This window comes from Cupressus sempervirens, chromosome 10 (assembly GCF_028749045.1).
Source record: "Cupressus sempervirens isolate cs-2001-9-10 chromosome 10, ASM2874904v1, whole genome shotgun sequence".
NCBI lineage: Eukaryota > Viridiplantae > Streptophyta > Pinopsida > Cupressales > Cupressaceae > Cupressus > Cupressus sempervirens.
Window position 1 is genome coordinate 580,117,854 of NC_143127.1, and position 13,160 is coordinate 580,131,013.

Genomic DNA, 13,160 nt, shown 5'->3' on the forward strand with positions numbered 1-13,160 from the left:
TTGCTTGTATAGAACTAAGGTGATTATGGTGATTTTCCTAGTGTAACCTTTGAGTTTTAATCAGTTGTCTTTTAATGCTTTCAAATTGCTTGTATAGGACTGAGGTGATTATAGTGATTGGATTTTAAGTGCTTTCCAAATGCTTGTAAAGGAATGAAGTGGATATTGTGTTTTATCTATAGGTGCTTTCTAGTTGCTTGTAAAGGATTGAGATGAAAATTGTGATTCTATGAGTTGTACTTTTTATGAGCCTAGGGTAGGTAATCTATGTGTACATTGGGAACTGGCTTGAAATGGAAGCTAGAGCCCTAAAGAGGCTTTCGAAGTAACCCATTTAAGTTGTTTTAATAAGTGATAACATTTCATTAAATGTGAGTAAAATAAATTAATAAGAGTCATTTTTTCCTCACTCATGCCTTAAGTGCTAGTACAGGCTAAGATGGGAGTAGAGAGGATGCTTGGTTGCGACCTTGCTTCATTAGTATGCCTTGTCTATATGAAAGGATACTGGTGCCACATAGAGACACTAGGGGAGTGGAGTCTAAAGAGGCTACCAGGGTAACCTTAGAGTTGGATCTACAATGACACTAGCCCACTTGCATAGTAGATTTCCTATGTTTCTTTGTTGCCTATGGGTTTAGATATTACTTGTGCCTTGGTACCTTTGAGATAGATTTCTATTAGGTTTTCCTTGACCTAGATGTTGGTTATGACTTATAGATTGATATCCATTTGGGACTTGAGACTATCTCCTCAACATGGTGGGAGTCAACCATTTAGGTTCCATGAGGTCGGGTGTTAGTTCTTTTTACTTATACCATTGAGATCTGACAGTTGGATGTACTTGTGCAGTTGTTCCTTTCTTTCTAATCTTGTATTTCTATTGGATAGTATTATTCTCTTGTATTGTACTTGACTTATCATAGATTTTATGAAATGATGTATTATATTGATACTGTATATTACTTGATTTTTTCATACCTTATGACTTGTATAGTAGATGATTATGTAATTTGGTTATGCCAAGTGGCATCCTTTGTAATTGTATATTATTTATTGGATTCGTACTTGTGATTATTCCATGATGTGGATTTTAATTATGCGGTATATTTAATATTAATAAAATTTTACATGTGATTCAACATCATGGAGCCCTTATGAGATGTAATCTATTTTGGGTGGTTGTATGTATGTGATCTATTGCTTCCACTATGTTATCTACTTCTGTTATTATCTTTTATTTAAAATTGTTTGACAAACTTAGTGAAAACTTTAGGTTAAATTCTTTTGGGTTCCCTAGCGGGGCATTACATCTGGTATTAGAACCAGAGTTTCTACATTGGGAGCTCTGGGTATATTGGAATGCCGCTAGTTGACAACTAGTTGAATTGAGACAAAACTTAAACTATTATAAATATCTATTGAAACTTGAACACTTTGAACTTTAGACTCAATTTCTTGAAACACAAAAAAATTTAAAAAAAACTTGAATAACTCTTGAGTTATACTTTAGACATATTTTCTTATGATCTTACTTTAAGGTGGTATGCCTTTGTTGCCTTTTTTAGCATTTTTGTTGTTCTTGCTTAGGTATTGTAAGAGGATGGTGCCTGAGAATAGATCTACTATTACGGGTTGCAGTGCAAGCAGAGGTAGAGGTCATGGGAGAGGTAGACATGATAGTCCTCTTCCGACTCCTAGAGAGAGTCCTATTCAAGAGGAAAATAGAGAGGAGAGCCATAGAGAAGAGCATGTTGACTCAAGGGAGACTAATTTGAGATAGATGATGAGGATGATCTTAGAGCGCCCACCTCTTCCAAGGGGTGTTGGTCAAGAGGGATCACATCATGTTTGGAATGAGGAGAGATGAAGATCTAGGAGTCCTTGGAGAGACCTCCATGGTGATAGACAGAGATCGGTTAAGGCCACTCAGATGAAGGACCTATAGAGGTCCAAGATCAAACCCTTCACTGGGGTTGGTATAGGGTACATGGCAGAGCACTGGTTAATTGCTTTAGATCGGTGTTTTGTGATGCAATCCTTTGACTCTAATGTCAAAGTGAGGTTTTCCATCACCCACCTAGAGCTCTTTGGGGCTACATGCTGGAACATTGAAGAGAAGAAACTAGGTGTGAACATGAATACTATTACATGGGAGTTATTCCTTGAGAACTTCCATGAGCACTTCATACCAAAGGAATGGCACTAGCAAAGGGAAGACGAGTTCTATAGTCTGAGGTAGTATACTATGATCATGGCAGAGTATGAGCAAAAATTCTATGAGCCAATGCCTTATGTAGGAACTAGTGATAGTTCACCACTGATGGTTCAACACTTCATTCGGGGTCTAAATAACTGTTTCATTGGGGGTGTAAAGGTTTTCCAACCTAAAACCCTCAAGGATGCAATACATCAGGATATCCTTGTAGAGAAAAACATCACCCTAGGACATGGTGGTTTTGTAGGAGCACCTATAGCATCAAGGTCCAAAAGAAATGAAGGAACGGGTAGTAGTAGGAAGTCTCCTTCTTTTGGAGGCAATTGACAATAGCAATAAGGAGAATCTTATTCTCTAGCATGGAGTGGTGGCGATGGTTCACACTCTATGGATTCTTCGTACTCTCAATGCAATAAGTACAACCAATATGACAAGCCATCACATAGTACTTATTCTTTTGCTAGTGAGGGTAGTTTTTAGTAGTTTAGCACACCTAGAGTGTAGAGGAGTTTTGACAAAGAATTTTTTTCATGCAGAATACATTGACACAAGTCATCCCATTGTCATCAATGGAAATCACTATTCTCAGATCAAATACCTACAACTTTAGAACCCATGGTTAGAGATATGGGTAGATTACAGAGGGTATTTTCAATGGAGTCTTAGCCTCCTATAGGGGGAAAGGGTCTAGTGGGACCCACACAGTGAATGCTTTAGTTTTATCTTTCTTATAGGCTTCCAGAAGTAAGCCTAAGTCTAGGGGGTCAATGTAATGCCTACCCCTAGTTTACTTTTCATGTTGGATTGCTAGATTCTATTAGGCCAATTTTATGTTTATGTTTTATGATTAGTAGTACTTAGTTACCAGATTTGATTGAAGGTACTTAGTTTATATATGTGATGAGATACTTAGTTATTTCATGTGTTCATGATTATTTTGATGATGATATATGAATTTTCATATAGTGATTTCAATTATTTCATAATGATAGTTAGATGGATGATTTATATGTGGTTTCTATGGTTACTTACCACATACTTGCATGTGTATGGTGTACTTGTACATTTTAATTTATGTTTGACATTTTTGATGTGGTTGAGAGAGGGAGTCATAATCACCTACTAGTCAGGATCGACTTGATGCACCACTTCTCACTATTATTTATTTAGTTTAGATTTATATGTGTATGTACATGCTCAGATTTTATGAAGATTGTAGGTACTAGGCAATAACTTCCCTAAATTGCTAGGATGAGTGTGACTTATCACAGTATCACAATGGTAGAAGAGGGGAGATAGTTCTTGAGTCCAAATCCTAACCCTGAGCTAATTGTCCTAGAAAGTAAGACAAGTATCTGAGTTATTTACCTTTCTGAATTTGTCAAGTGACGTGAATTCATAATTTTGACCCTTGAGTTTGATTTAGTATTTTGTACTTTATAATGGGTTTTTGTATTTAGTTTTGTGGGTCTGTTGTGATTTTCAGTTATAATTAAATCAAATTAAAAGATTATTTAATAAATTAATTTAATGAAAATTTTATTTTAAAAATCAATATTTAATTATATTTAATTAATTGAGATATTAATTGAATTAAAGACTTAAATTTAAGAGATTTAATTAATGTTCTAATTTTGGCGTAATTATATTTATTTAATTTAATAATAATTTTTTAGGATTTTCATTTTTATGATAAACTCTAAATATTATTATTAGTTAAATTAATAAATATTTTATGAAAGACGTCTTGTGATTTATTAAAAGAGAGAGCAAATTAATTTAATAAAGTTTATTTTAGTTAAAATGCAAAAGTTTGCATTTTATTAATGCGTGTACATTGAAAAATGGCAGGCAGAGCGAAAAATCCAAAACATGCAAATTTTGTGAATTCACATAATGCAGGCAGGTGATTACCCAAAAGGTCTTTGAAAAGCAAAAAATTAGGGCTTGCCAGAATGAATCAACCACCATGGTACAATGTGAACAGCCCTTTTATACAAAAAAGAAGATTTGAAACAAGAAATGGAGGGCAACTCAGGGAACAATCATCAAATTTTTTCGCTCCTTTGGCAGGCTTAAACATGGGGCTACCAAGGGGTCTGCAAATCAATGCCCTGATTAGCTTCCTTCAAGCCAGCCGATGGTTTCTCACAGTAAGCCTGAATTAGGTATCCATACCTTAGAAAGCTTAGATAGGAAAATTTTTATTTTCAATGCTACCAAATATGCAATCCAAAATTTGAACCCCTTTTTTCTAAGGCAAAGGGGTTTTGATTTTCATCCACCTGTTGTAACCCCTTCGCATCAGCCAGCTTCAGCCAAGTTGCAGTTGCCTCCTATTTATATTCTACCACATCGTAGAGAGCACCCCACAGGCCAAGTGAACCAAACCCCCCCTAAGAATCTTCTACTCCACTCTGAAGATTGTGAAGAAAATTTTTTGATTATCAATAATCAAGAGAGTGAAGAATGTTGGCAAGATTGCCAAGATTTCGGTCTTTTTGCCTATTGGAATGGTCCCAAAGCAAAACTTCAACATTTGATTGAATGGTTAAATGATCTTTGTGGCCACCAAGTAAGTATCTCACTATACTTTGATAGATTAATTTTTATGCTTTGCAAGAATGGAGAAATTTAAAAAGAATTTTTGAAGATTTTTGGCTGTTTGTTTAAGGGACATGCAATTAGTTTCTTTGATTGGATACCCAACTGTAGAGAGGATAACTTAGATCTAATAACTCCTACATGGTTTGAGCTCAAGTCTTTTCCACTAGAACTTAATCTCATAGGAGTCATTAGAAGAATTGGTAGAGTAGTAGGTGAATTAATTGGATTGGATGCTACTTTTGAGAGTTGTAACAATTTAAAACTTCTTATTAAATAGAAGGCTAATAATTCAAACCCTAAACATGTAAATTTAATTACAAAAAGATCTACATATAATCTAAATTTTCAAAGGTACGAGGGTAGAATTTTGGAAATCATTAGGCTAGATGATGATAGAAGTTCTTCATTTAGATTTCTCCCAAAAACCTCCAACTTAGAATACTATCTAGCTAAGGTTGGAGTAAGACAACAGTGCTTGGAATAGGTCAAGTAGAAGTCAGGAAAACCTGGGTCATCCAACACAACAGACGACTCTGAAAATCTAAGGGTAATTGATAGAGAGGATAAGCATGGCAAACAAAATCATAAGGCAGGAATACATGATAAGGTAGATCAGCAGGTCAAGGGTTCCACTCTAGCTATAAACAAACAAGGGAGTCCAAAGAAGGATATAGATAACCTAGAAGATAGAAATGAGACCAAGGATCTCCCCTTGGATCAGATAGATCAAAAGGATTTCTCAAATTCTATAAAAGTGTATCCTATAGGATCAAATAGATAGAGACTACAGAGCATTATAGTGGATGAAAGGAAGCTTAAGAAAAAAGAAAGGAAATTGAAGAAGAAAAGGGCAATCAAAGGCACTATCAACAAAGAAGAAATTCAGGTAGAAGGTAACATAAAGGATTATAAGGAGCTAGCAGTCTCTCCAAGGACTTTAGAGGATAAGGAACAAGATCTATTATTTGATGTTAGAGCAGAGCATGGCAGAGAACTAAGAGAACAATCTTTGGTAAGTCAAAGGACAGAACCTTCTCAAGTAAAGGACTCTACTAGAACAGTACCTTTCAAAAGGTTGACCAAATTCAGGCAAACCCCATCTCCAAAGAAGGATCATTCAGACAAACTCAAAGCTTTATCAGGGGAAACTTACGAAGACATTCCTATTCAAGATTTTCAAAAGTTTCTGAATCAGAAAGAGGACAAGAGAAAAGAAATAGAAAGAGATCGGCTAAAAAAGGAGTATGATTATATAGAACAATTGTCAAAAGAACTAAGTAGAGTGTTCAATTCTGATAATGAAGATAAGGACAACATGGCACAAAAAGAGGAGCTTTTAAAGAAAGTTTTATAGCTAGGAAGAGAAAATTATACATTTATAGATCTTAAAAGGGATTTGCAAGTATTTGACCATGAGGAAAAAATGGTTAGTCACTCAGAGATGGAATACATATATGAAGAGCTTGAAGATATAGATACAGTATTTCAAAAAGATCTATCAGAACAATTACTACTAGAACTTAATTCAGAGGCAATCATAGAAAAGAAAGAAGGTTCAAAAAAGGAAATAGTCAAGTGTGCACAAGAAAATATGGAGTAGCTAGGTATCTTAAAGTACCTGGAAGGAAATAGATTTCCTAACTATGGTAAGACAGCAGCAAAGAGAGGCAGGAAATCACTCAAGGAGCTCAGAGAAGCAAATGGTAAAGCCCGGGAATAGCAAAATTAGTCATCCATTTAATAAAGGGAAGGGGAAGAGCCTTCCCACTAAGCCATGAAGATCATAACATGGAATGTTAGGGGATTAAATGCCCCTAACAAAAAAAGAATTTTAAAACAAAACCTAAAAAAAATTGAATCTAACATTATCCTAGTACAAGAAACTAAACTAAATAAAATAGAAGGTATTAATTTAGGTAAAAAAATTAGTTTTTGGAGCAGTAGCATGCATGAGTCTATAGGAGCATCAAGGGGATTAGGGTTTAAATGGAACCATAGAAAAAATTCTTTAGAGATCTTAATGTCTAAAAATAACTAGATTTGTGGAATGGTAAGTAGTGTTAAATTTAATATTAAGCTTATTCTATTTAATATTTATGGTCTAGTTAGTACAGTAGAAAAAAAATAGTTTGGACAGAGATTAGTTCCTATATGGAAAAATTTTAAAATATCCCAATTATTCTAGGATGAGATTTTAATACTATTTTATATCTGAAAGAAAAAACTAGGGGAATTGCATGAATCTCTCAGCCCATGAAGGACTTCTAAGAATGGTGCTTAGATCATAATCTAACTAATATCCCTTGCTATAATGGTATTTTCACTTGGAACAATAAGAGGAAGGATTTTGCATATATTGCAGAGAAACTAGATAGGTTCTTCATCAAAGGAGATCTAGATATCAACAATCTGAACATCTAGACTGAGATACTGCATTTTGTAGGTTCTGATCATTTTCCTATCAGACTGGAATTGATCGAACCTCAAAAACCCATCAGAAGTGTGTTTAAATATGAAAAAATGTGGTTTTTGGATGCAAATTTTGTTAGAAAACATCAAAGTATGGTGGTCTCAAGATGACTTTGAGGGTTCAAAAATGTTCGTTTTTGTATCCAAAATAAAGATGCTTAAAGAATACATACTTAGATGGAACAAAGATCATTTTAAGAACATTTTTAAAGAAAAATTAGAAATTGAAGATAAATTAAAGGAATTAAATACATAAGTAATGAAATATGGTATGAATAATGAGAGTTATGAATTAGAAAAAGAATTGTTAGCAAAACAAGAAGACATTCTAACTAAGGAAGAAGTCTTCTAGAAACAAAAGTCCAAAGAAAGGTGGCTGGAAGAAGGAGATCAAAATATAAAGTATTTTCATAACTCAACTATATATAATAGAAAAAAGAATACAATAACTAGGATCATAGGTAAGGGAGGTCAATTAACTGATAACCCATCCGAAATTGCTAAAACTCTCGTTAATCATTTTCAACAACTCTTAAACAACATGGAGGGATCAAATAGAGTAGAGCAAGATAAAATGTTGAAAGTAATCCCCAAATTGATATCCCCAGAAGATATTAGAAGAAGTAAGAAGTGTGGTATTTAGCTTGAATCCAGAGAAGTCTCCAGGACCAGATGGATTTCTGGTTTTCTTTTACCAAAAATGTTGGGAAATTCTTAGAAGTGATCTTTGGGAGGCATTAGAAGTGTCAAGGAAGGGTGCATCCCTTTTGTCAAAAATTAATCACTCATTTATCACCCTAATACCCAAAAAATTAGAGCCTGAAAATAGTAGTGATTTTAGGCTGATTGCGCTTTGCAACACTATCTATAAAATCTATTCCAAAATCTTAGTGAATAGACTAAAACTTATCCTACCTAAAATTATATTAGAAGAGAAAACATGCTTTGTATTGGGCAGATCCATTTTGGATGGCATTATAATTATATAATAAGTAATACATTTAGCTATTAAGAATAAGGAAGCTTGTATGTTTATGAAGTTGGACATACAGAAAGCTTATGACATGGTTGACTGGCAGTTTCTTTGCAAAACTTTAGAAGCCTTTGGTTTCTCCTATTAATGGATCAATCTCATTTTTAAGTGTATCTCCACCACAAGGATCTCGATCCTTGTAAATGGGTTGCTTGAAGGCTATTTTGAAGCCTCAAGGGGAATAAGACAAGGGGATCCTTTATCCCCTTTCCTTTTTATTATTATGGCAGAGGCTTTTGGTAGAGCTATTAAAAAAGCTTATATGAATAAATACATCAAAGGGGTAATGCTAACTAAGAACATGCTTAATATCACCCATCAACAATATGCAGATGATACAATCCTTCTAGGAGAAAGTTCACATAAGGAGGCAACTAATTACAAATTGATCATAGATAGTTACATGAAAGCGTCAGGACAAAAAGTTAATGAAGCTAAATCAAAAAAAAAATTTCTTAATATGGAGGGAAAAATGGAGAATCAAATTTGTCAAATAATGGAATACAAAAAAGGCCTCTTTCCATGTAAGTATCTTGGCATAGATTTGGAAAGAAGCTCAAAATCAGGGAAGGTATGGCACAATACCTTGGGAAAAATGGAAGCAAGGATTGACAATTGGAAAGAAAAATGACTAACAAAAGTAGGCAAGAGTGTTAAGATAAGATCGGTCTTATCAACTATTTTGACCTATCCCCTCTCTTGTCTTCCTCTTTCAAAACATCTATTCCATAAGTTTGAAGCTAAACTGAGAGATTTTTTATGGAAAGATGGTGAAGACTCCAAAAAATTGGCACTTATTAAATGGGATAAAGTATGTAAACTGAAGGAGCTTGGAGGTTTAGGTATCAAGAACCTTTTATGGAAAATGAAGCTCTAGGAGCTAAATTGGTCTAGCATCTTTATTCTGATAAAGATTAGAAATGGGCTAAGATTCTGTACAATAAGTATCTTAATGCAGATGATCCAAGTTCAATTTTCACAATGAAGTCTCTCCCAAAAGGTTTAGAAAGTTGGAATTTCATGAGCAAGAATCGACACTTAATTAGCAAATTTCTAACCTGGGATGTCAAAAATGGTGAAGAAGCTCTTTTCTAGGAAGACTCATGGGATGGACATCCTCTGATAGATAGGGGTCTTAGCTCAGTTAGTCTTAAACAAAAATTAATTAAACTTTGGGGAAGAAGAGTTAAATATTACAAATCTAGGTCCATCATTGATAGCAACTCCATTGGGAGTTGGAAATCAGTGGATGGATTAGATCTAAATCCCAAGGAGGTTCGAGCATATAAAGAGATCATCTCAACTAAGGCAATCAAACAAGTTGAAAGGAAGGATATTTTAATTTGGGTAGCATCTAATGACAGAAATTACAATGTTAAGAATGGGTATAAGGCCCTTATTAATTCCAAAAGGTGGGAGGAAGTGGAGATTCCTACTCAGTTGTGTTGGGACTTAGCTTGCTTACCTAAAGCAAGCTTTTTCTTATGGCTTGCATTCCATAATAGGATTTTGATGGTAGATAGACTTAAGAGAATTGGCTTGGTAGGCCCATCTAGATGTTATCTCTACAAAAGCAACTATAAAGATGTCAATCATCTACTCTACAATTGCTCCTATTCTCATAGATGTTGGGAATGACTCTTTCACAATTTAGGTTGGTCTGTTGCACTCCCTGAAAATTATAAAGATTTTCTCAAGGGTTGGCCAACTAATATTTGTAAGGGCATATATAGTAAGCTCTAGAACATCATTCTATCCATCCTCGTGTGGGAAATTTGGAAAGAAAGAAAGAGGAGGATCTTTCACAATAAAGAGATGAAGGAAAAAGAATTGACTCTTAAGATAGAAGCTAGTATGGTCGAGAATATGAATTCCTACCTTAGGAAATTTAGAATGTTAGAAGGCTCCTTTTCCATTTGGGATAGTACTATTAAGAAGCAATGGCACAAATTGATTAATCCTTTGTTGGTATACTCTAAGGCGAATAAGGAGGCTAGGAAAAATTGTAAGTGGTCCCCCCCGCTGAACGGTTGGACCAAGCCCAATTTCAATGGTGCTTCTAGAGGCAATCCAAGGGTGGATGGTATAGGATGAATTTTTAATAATGATTTAGGCAATTGGATAGCTGAAGTAGCTAAACCCATCAATCCAACCTCAAATAACTTAGCAAAATTCTCAGCCTTGGGAGAAGGTTTAAATACTGGCCTTCAGCTAGGCATCACTAAGTTAATTATTGAGGGTGATTCTCAGATTGTTTTCAATGCTATAAGGAAGAGATCAACTCCAAATTGGATTCTTAACTCAAGACTACAAGAAGTCATCTTCTTGCTTGATAGATTTGAAGAGATTAGGATTTTCCATATCTATAGAGAAGGTAATGTAAAGGCAGATTTATTAGCTAACATAGGGGTTGACGGTAAGCAGTTAGTCATGTCTAGATTAGAGGCTCTTTCTAATTAGGTAATTCTTCATCTCTTAATTTCATTACCAAAGGAGAGTGCTAAATTAATTCCTTATGTCTTACTAGTAATGTTTACTTCGATAAGAACTGAGGTCACCTTTTAATAAGGTGTCGAAGGTCCATTTTAATTATATGTTTAAGCACAGCATAAGGAATTTCATGCCTTAAGTTTCTTTCACAAATTATCTACTAAACCCATGAACAAGGATAGAGCACTCATTAGCTAGAGTGGTGTATTGCCTTAGTACATGACAATTCATTTTCATTATTAGGTGGTGATTTCCTTTATTTTGGCTTCAAGTAAATTCGAGAGACTTCGCTTTAGGATTTGGGTTTCTATTTCTTTGAATTGTCTACAGCAGGAAGGGTTTGCAACAAGAACATGGACACTAACATTTGCGTATTTCATACATCCAAAGTGAGAACAATGGCTTTTATGGGGAATGTGAATCCAAAACACTGGAACAACATACTTAGACCGGTTGATGGCATGACAAGAATTTTTGTCAGCCAAGCGATAGGAGGAGTGTTCAAGTATGACCATTCTTAGAGGATGAATAGTGATGTCATTGGTACTTTTATAGGCTACATAGTGAGGATTGGATTCAGAAAGTGGGCTATGATTTGTCTATGTATGAACATATTTCAATCCACTTGGTGTAAAGGCATAGAGGAGGCAATAATGGGTGTCGATGAAAACTTGTGTCTTTCGCTCCCTGAAATGTATATGGAGCACTCTCCAGGGATCCTAATCATAGCCAATATCCCGAGGCATCCTACTTTAGTAATCAAAGATAGAGTAGCTTTTGAATTAGCATGGCCCAAAATGGAACCATGTTTTCATTTTTTAATGGGGTGGATGAAGATAGTACCGGTGATAGGGCATGGGTGGCTGGTAAATTACCTTAAAATTCACAAGGCATACATCTACCTGGGGGTTTCATTTGAAGACCTCGACAGAGTAAACTTTTGCCCTTCAAACATTGAGAAGACTAGTAGGGAGAAGTCCTCATTCATGTTCCCTCCATTTTTTAAGGCAAAAAATCCAAATGATGTGGTCAAAGTTATCATGATATATTGGAAAAAGTAACGAAGGCTCCTCCAAGGTTGGCCTTTTTATTGCTTTCATCATGGTTGTTCAATGCAGCTTAGATGGTTTGAGGGGCCTTTTGTTCTGTATATATCTTAATAGGTATAGCCCCTGTAGTTTAATTTTAGGCTTATATTTGTAGCACTTTAGCATTTATGGTATATATTAGTATTACTCTCAACTGTAATTATAGCCCTCCCGGTAGTATCTTTTTGTAAATAGATAGGATGGATAGGGCTCAAAAATTTTGATTATGTACTCTGTATAACTCTCGATATATACAATAATCATGTTAATCTGCTCTGCTTACAATGTGAAAATGTCAAACCCTCAAAACCCTATGAAAAATCTAGGGCAGAAACATCTGCAAAGAAATAAGAAGAGGATCTGAGGAACTTAAGCACCTATGGAAAGGATGCCAGAGCACTCCTCTAGCTATAGAGCTAAGGCAATTTTATAAGGATCCTCTGGATATACATGATGATAGATTTATAGTAAAGACTGCCAATAGATTTGTGGTATTTGAAAAATTTATAGGAAACACCCCCAGTCAGTAATGGAATGGAGGGCATAGCATCCATCATAATGGAAATATATGCATGGAAACCAGTTTAGAATTCACTCCTGAAGGTTCTTCTAGAATCTCTTCTCAACTCCCTATCTTCACTATCGAACATTTAGATAATCAATTACGAATCTTTAACCTAACAAAATATGTTCATCCCAAGCTTCATAAGCCATCCTCCATCCCATTAATTCAATAACTACTGGTAACGCCCCCACCAGGCATATCTTTATCTTATTCAGATTCACCCTCTTCCTATATCCATCCACACTGTCGTAAAGCACATAATTCTTCTCCATCGAACCCTAAGATATTTGATAGTTTGACTCTACTTAAGATTTCGAACAAGCCTGTCAGGATTTCAAACAAAGTAGTTGAAGATAGCTAGAATGAATGTCTTAAGGGAGGAGTTTTCGCAATCTAGAATGGCCCCCTGAGAGATTTCCCTCTTTTATCCGACTGGTTGGAGGAAAACTACGAGGACCAAGTAAGTATTTTCCACTATTCTGATAGAATTTTGTTTTTAAAATGTGAATAAGAATCTATCAAAAAAGCATTTATTTAAGTCTCTGAATGTTTTTTTAAGGGTCACTATGTCAAGTTCATAGAATGGTTGCATGACTTTCATGTAGAAAAGGTAGAATGCATGATTCCCTCATGGTTCACTATGCCTTCACTCCCTATGAAATTGTGTCAACTAGATATTATTAACACCAT